Here is a 7,500-nt window from a genome sequence, read left to right on the forward strand (position 1 = left end):
ATAAAAATTATAAAATAAAAAATATATATACAAATACCACTACCAAAAAAAATGCTAAGTAACATCGAATTTTTTATTTTGTTAGAACTTTTTCGTCTGATAGTAATTACCGTCAAATTTTGCGACGAATTACCTGTTCGAAAAACTATTTGGTTACCGGCAGTTTTTATGATGGTAATATTGGCGCCAAGATATGTTGTTTCCCGCACTATTATCGTGAAATTATTCCCTCGATAAATCCGACGGTAATGTCAAATTTTTTTTAAAAAAAATTAAAATAAATGGTCAATTTAATTTGTTATTTAAATTTATTTTTCACACAATTAATGGTCAATTTATAAATAATAAAAACTTATTATTTAAAATAAATAATACAATGTTCAAATAAATTAAAAGTCAAGTACATCAAATAAATACAATAAAATGAATCACTAATAACTAAAGATCCAGGTAGTCCTCCTCCTCGTCGTTGTCGTCGTCGGTTCCATGGTCCAGAAGAGGCGGTGTAAAAGGCGATGATGTCTGTGTGCGTGCCACCAGCAGGGATGATGCCAGCGCGCGCATTTGAGCCTAGTACACCTCCAACTGAGTCTCCATCCGTTGAAGCCACTTCAATTGCTCCCTCCACTCCAGTCTGAGGCCATCGATGTCTGTCACGTGTATGAGAATCTCTTGATACCTCTCTCGATAATCGTTCAGCTCTTGAGTCTGCTGGCAAAGGTTGCATTGGAGCTCTTGCACCTGCAACCTCAAATCTACACCTTCTTCGGGCTTGACGGCTCGACTAGTGGCAGAGCCTGATGACGGCCTCAACGTAGAGGTGCGGAGTCTGCTGCTAAGGTGGTCTCGTGCCAAACCGCATCGGGATCAAAGACTGAAGCAGTAGAGCCATCGACAGTACGACAACTATGCAGTTAATCTCTAATAATTTTATACCAGAAGATTAGATGTATGTTTACTCACATAATGGTCCTGAGACCACTGATTAACGAATCTCTCTTTGTTCTCCTTCAGTATGTGGGTGTACTTAAACATCTCCGCCAATGTCGCCTCACGATCCAATGACTTCGACTACACATATTGCATTGAAACAATATGATTAGGATGCCTAGTAAAAGATATGTAAAAGAATATAACTAAGTTATTAACAAAATTAAAGACACTACATACCAGTCAGGCCTTAGTCTTCATGAAGGTCACTGAGCTACCGTTATACTTGGACAACCTGGCCGATGCCCTATTAGCTCTGTTGGTGAGACGATGATGCCTGAAGCCCTCATCGGTCTTCCAATGAACTAACAGTGCCTTCTTTATTTCTGGTCAGAACCAGGTCGTCAGATGGTCTCGCCCCTCATGAACGTCCTCCAGCATCTGCTGTAGCCGCCGACCCATTCGGTGATTGTATATATTCTTGATGGTAAGATCGCAGCATCCCATATAAAGTGGAATTGCAGAAAGAAACTTTAAAATTAGTTAATCAAAATAGAAGATATAAACTAGCTAAAAAGATTTGAAACAAAAAAATTAATTACCGCCCATTTTAGAGATCGTCGCTCTTTAGTCTCAGAGAAAAATTTTACTGTAGTTGGGTCAAGGATGGTCGTACATCAACTTGATGACGTTGGTATTCTTTTAAGTACATGCACTGTTGTTCAACGTAAACTTATTAACAATCCACAAATAAAACAATATGGCAATTCCATAAACAAGAAGCAAATTAATTGTCGCTTTCAGCAATTTCGTAATCAGAAAAGCAAACTTAAATCCAATAAATAAGAATCAATAATCAGACACTTTCAACAATTCCATAATAAAAAAACAGGAAACACTTTCAGACAATCAAATCTAATTCCACTAAATAAGAATAAATTTTCAGACACTTTTAGCAATAACAATAATCAGGAAATATATAAGACTTAAAGTGATACTTACCCCGTGCCGCCGTCAGACCAAATGGTCAACCGTATGACGGGAGGTAGTGAAAAGGCATCAGCTACCTCACTTCCATGAGAGGACTCCGTGACTGCGGCTTTCGTTGCTGAGCGGTAGCAGGCAGTGTCTAGGCATGGCAAAAACTCCCGGTAGGGAAGTTACCCGCGGGGATTTACTCGCTATGGGGTAGGTATAGGGGCTTTTTTTTTTATCCGTGGGCAGTGGAGACGAGTCCTCGTATAATAAACGGGACAGGAGTGGAGTAGAGGTCCTCAACCCATAGAGACCCATNTAATTTCAAAAGCTTCACTACTTCAAAGCCTCTCCTCTCCTCTCCTCAAATGGTCAACCTCATCCTCTCCTCTTTCGAACACTGCCGACCGCCACCTCCCACCCGCTCGGTCCCTCAGCGCCACCTCCCACCCCCTCAGCGGCTTAATCCCTCACCGCATCTTCGCCGTTTGTCGCGTCTTCACCATTCATCATCGTCTTCTCCTCGTCACGGCATAGAAACATCTTCTCCTCGTCGCGTCGTCGCATCTTTGCTGTTCGTCACATCTTCGTCGGTCTTCTCGTGTAAATAGCCGGTCTTCGGCTCTTTTTTATTAGGTTAATCTAGAGTTAGGTTAATGTGATGCTGATTCTGATTTCTAATTTGATTATAATTTATATTTGTGATTCAATTTAGGGTTAATGTGATTCTGATTCATGATTTATATTTCTGATTCGATTCTGGATTAATCTGGAGTTAGGTTAATGTGATTATGATTCTGATTTCTAATTTAATTATAATTTATATTTGTGATTCAATCTAGAATTTATGTGATTCTGATTCATGATTTATATTTCTGATTTCAATTTTTTCCAAATTTTTAAATTTTTTAAAAATTCGCAGATATTCGTGGAGTCCTCAGTCCTCGACGAATATGGAGTCCCCGTTGCAGGGACGGGGCGGGGACAGGGATGAAATATAGAGGCGGGTGGTAGATCAGGGGCATGTCCCCTCCTCCGTGGGTATCTGTTGCCATGCCTAGCGGCATTTTCGTCGTAGACGAAAGCACATAGTTGGGGTTAGGGACCATGATGAATGGCTGGTCCGCTAAACCCGCAACATGTGATGTCACCGGGATAGTCAAAGTAGAGGGAAAGGATCCAGAATTTTTGAGGGTACTAGAAGAAACCCTCCCTCTACCACAACAACGACTACGACCACGACTACGACCAAGACTAGCAGCTGGTCCGCAACACCTCTACCTGTCGTCATGTATGCAAAGATCAAAACTAGCTGTAACACAGTAAATTAATATATTATAAAAAATTTCAAACGATTCCAGCAACAATATTCAGCAATTCAGTTCAATAATCAAAACACTTTTCAAAGTTCAAATTCAAAGTCAAATTCACAATCAAAATAAGAAAAACTAATTCAACAATCAACAAAGCTCAGCATATTCATAATCAGCAAAATCATTGCATATTCATATTCATAAACCAATTCAATATTTCAACCTCTACCATATTTTAATCAGCATCATAAACCAATCAACAATAAAATTAATAATAATAACATCAAATCTGTCATTTTTTTACCCATATTTTTCATCAAATCTTTGGACACTCCATGCCAAGACATTTGTGTAAACGAAAATCAATGCATTCAAACTGACACTTATAATCCCAAGATATAAAAGCAGTCTGCAATAGAACTAAGTAGAAGATAATAAAAATTATGATACTAAAATTAAGTCAAATATTAAAATCTCTCAGAACCACGGCAACTAAACAGTTTTCAGATTCTCTCATTAACTCAAATTCAGCCATCTTTAAAGACATATAAAAACGGAGTCTTCATACTCATCATATACATCATCTAACCAGGTTTTCATAGAAAAAAGAAAAAAATAATTAAATAGAAAACAATTTTTTTCACTCTAAAAACAAAATCTGTTAGGATAATGTTTCACTCAATATATAGTTTACATATATGTGGATATAATCTATTAAAAGAAAAATAGCTAGATATAAATAACCAGATATAAACACCTGTCTCCACTTTCATCAAACAAAAGAAAAGGTTAAACTAGTTTTCTTTTTCAAATATGCATCCTTAATAAGCAGCAATATGCATCAATATAACTTAATTTCTCAATCATTTTTGGATATGTAAAAATGGATAGCTTGACAATTTTTTCAATTGCCAACAAAACATTTTGACCTAATATATAGATTTCAATTAACTCAATATAGAGATTTCAATTAACAAAACAAAGTAGAATCTAATCGAATTTCAACATGCATCAGTATTAAGCAGACAAGATTCTATTTTAATATTCACATTTGAATATGTTACCTGTTGTTGTAGAGGCAGAATCGATTTAAGAAGGTGGACGACGTACGACAGCGTGCAGGTAGCACAACCACGGAGGCACGAGTGACCTTCCACAAGCAGGAACAACCACCCACAAAGACGGAGGAGCGGCGGACGGAGGCACGACGAGACACGAGCAGGAAGCAAAGTCGAGCAAATACGTGAGGAGGGAGAGAGGCGAAGTTGGGCAGCAGGGTGGTGGCTCTGTGGTGCGGCGCGGTGGTTCGAAGCACGGTGAAGTTTAATGGTGAAGTGGAAAGGAGAGAAAATGGAGAATGAAAAGAACGAAGGGGTCTCGATGGTGGGTGGGATGACGGCGACGGAGAGGGGCTGTATATAGTGGCGGTGTCGACGGCGGCAGATGGTGGTTTTGGGGAGCAGCAGCAGTGGTGGCGCTGTGGAGAGAAGAGGGAGGAAGAGAAGAAGAATGGAGGGGTCTCGACAATGGAAGGGCTGACGGCGACGGAGAGGGTGCTGTGATGGTGGCGATGTCGGTGGTGGCAAATGGTGGTTTTGGGTAGAGGGAAGGAAATGGTTTAGTGAGAGAGAGAGTGAGAGAAAGAGAGAGAATCTCAAATGAGGAGGAAGAGGGTTTGCGATTTGAATTTACGGCTTAATTACCGTCGGATTTAATCTGATGATAAACCATTGCGGGTCACAAAAACACAGCGTTTCACTAATTAGCTTTATCGTCGAAAAAATCCGACAATAAAATTGTGCCATTTTATTTTTGTTCTCTTTCAAATATTACCGGCGATTTACTGTCAGAAATCAAAATCCGCCGGTAATTACTTAACTTTACGAATTCGATATAATTACTACCGGTAAATCTAATATTATTCTGTGACACCAAATTCAATGATACTCAATATGTTTCTTATATGGGAAAGTATGAGGAGCCAATAGAATATTTGTACAATGTGTACAATGGAGGTTTATGAAGTATTAGAGATATAACCATTAGTGTTACTTTTTTCCATCAGCTGAAACTTTTGGGATGAGTGGTATCATGACATGGTATTAGAGTGCTAGATCTGAAAGGTCAAGAGTTCAATCATTGGTGAACTCCAAAATCAATTTAATCTTTTATCCCTAGTACTCGGATGGTTATTCTAGATAGTATGGAGGATGTTCATTTTGTAACTCAATAACCCATTGTACACATTATACAAATAGTCCATTGTCTTCCTAGCGGGATCCTTCTTATATATGTTGCTAACTTGATAATCATGATCTTGTGGCTTGGATCATTTTCAAATAGAATATAATTTGTGAATTAATTATGAGTGATTAGAACACAAGTTTTTTTACTTTTGTATGAGAGAGAGAGAGAGAGAGTAATTCATATTGCAGTATAAAAGCGAAAAACAAAGGAGTTTAAAACCTTGTGTAACCGTATAAATTCCTTCCTTGAACTTGAAGTAATTTTAGGAAAAGTCTAGGGGCCAGTAGTTTTGTTGAATTTTGGCTAGCATGTAACCAGCAGAGGAAGGTGAGCCATTGGATGAAATCTCATACCAATCTCACACCATCAAATCATCATTGATGGCTAGTTGATGGCTAACAATCACAAAAATTGCTGGCCCCCTAGCATTGCTCGTAATTTTATTTAATTTTGTTTTTAGAAAGATTCATTTTTTTGCGTTTATTTATTTATTTAAAGTAATTATTATAATATCTGGTGAGACGATATTTTAGAATTTAAATTTTTTAAATATAAATTTTTAAAAAAAAAATAAAATATAATTTTTATTTTTTATTTTTTAAGTAAAACTAAAAAAAATATTTAAAAATATTATCTTTTTAAATAACAATCCAAAATAGAGGATCCAAATTCTTAGTTATACAGAAAGAGTATTGGATAAAGGATCCATTAGAAAAACTATAGAAAGTTTTTTTTTCTAATCGTAACTAAATCTTCTTCTTTTTTGCTTTTTTGTAGTCTAAGAGAGGTTGAGAAATTTTACGAATTGATTTCCCATTTCCATAAAGAATATAATTGAGAGCTTTAAGCTTCAAATTATCCCTTTCCCGGAACAGATCTTGTGGAAAAAGTTTTACTAAATTGATACCGTTTGTAATTTCATATTTCTTTTAATTAGAAACTAGAATTAATATTCTCAAAATTGGCATTCTATTTGTGTTAATATACAACTAACAAAAATAGAATTTTCAATTTTAGATCCCCAAAATCTCTCTATCTAATATCTCTTTTTTATATTGTATTATGGCGATACATTTATACAAAAGTTCTTCTTTCTTTTTTGATTACCTTCCTCGCGTATGTATAAGACCGAATCCATTCGATTTAGAATTTTCAAAAGGATTACTATACTAATCCTTAACTTTTCGAGGAATCCTTCATCAGTGGTTGTGAATGACCGATTTTTCTCAATCTTTATGACTTGCTCCTACGGAACCGAGGTCGAAAAGATTGAGAAATAGAACCATCTGATTTGATTCGTTCTCAATAGCCACGAGATGATCATCTTAGGGTGATCCTTTTGTCGACGGATGCTCCTATTATACTCGTAGTTCCACGGTCAAACTACCAAATTCAAAATGAACTGGCCTAGAAATAAAAAACCAAAATGGGTAAATTTACCCCTTTTATTTAAAAAAATAATAAATAAAAAAGATAGTTAGTCGGTTCTTATGAATCTAATTCATAGAAATTCCGTCCAGTAAAATGGACGAATTATAAATTTCTAAAATAATAGATAGAAATATAGCAAATAAAGCCATTGCAACACCCATTAAAGGAGTAGTTCCCCACCCCGGAGCTACTTTACCATATTCTGAATTCAACGGTTTCAATAAAGCCCCTACAGTAGTTCGTCTTGGACCAGATCTAGAACTACTCTCAACGGTTTGTGTAGCCATAAATCCTATTTTTTATTCATTGAGATCTGTTGACTTTGTATACCATTTCACTGTAAATATAGGATTTTATCCTATAGATTCATTGTGGTCTTGAAATTTGAGAAAAATGGAAACAGCAACCCTAGTTGCTATCTCTATATCTGGTTTACTTGTAAGTTTTACTGGGTATGCTTTATATACTGCTTTTGGGCAACCCTCTCAACAACTAAGAGATCCATTCGAAGAACACGGAGACTAGTTGAAGTAATGAGCTCCCAATATACCAATATTGGGGCTCATTACTTCAATCGAGATAATGAAAAATCATTTCGTCTTTT

Source organism: Arachis duranensis, chromosome 7 (genome assembly GCF_000817695.3).
Source record: "Arachis duranensis cultivar V14167 chromosome 7, aradu.V14167.gnm2.J7QH, whole genome shotgun sequence".
Taxonomy (NCBI): Eukaryota; Viridiplantae; Streptophyta; class Magnoliopsida; order Fabales; family Fabaceae; genus Arachis; species Arachis duranensis.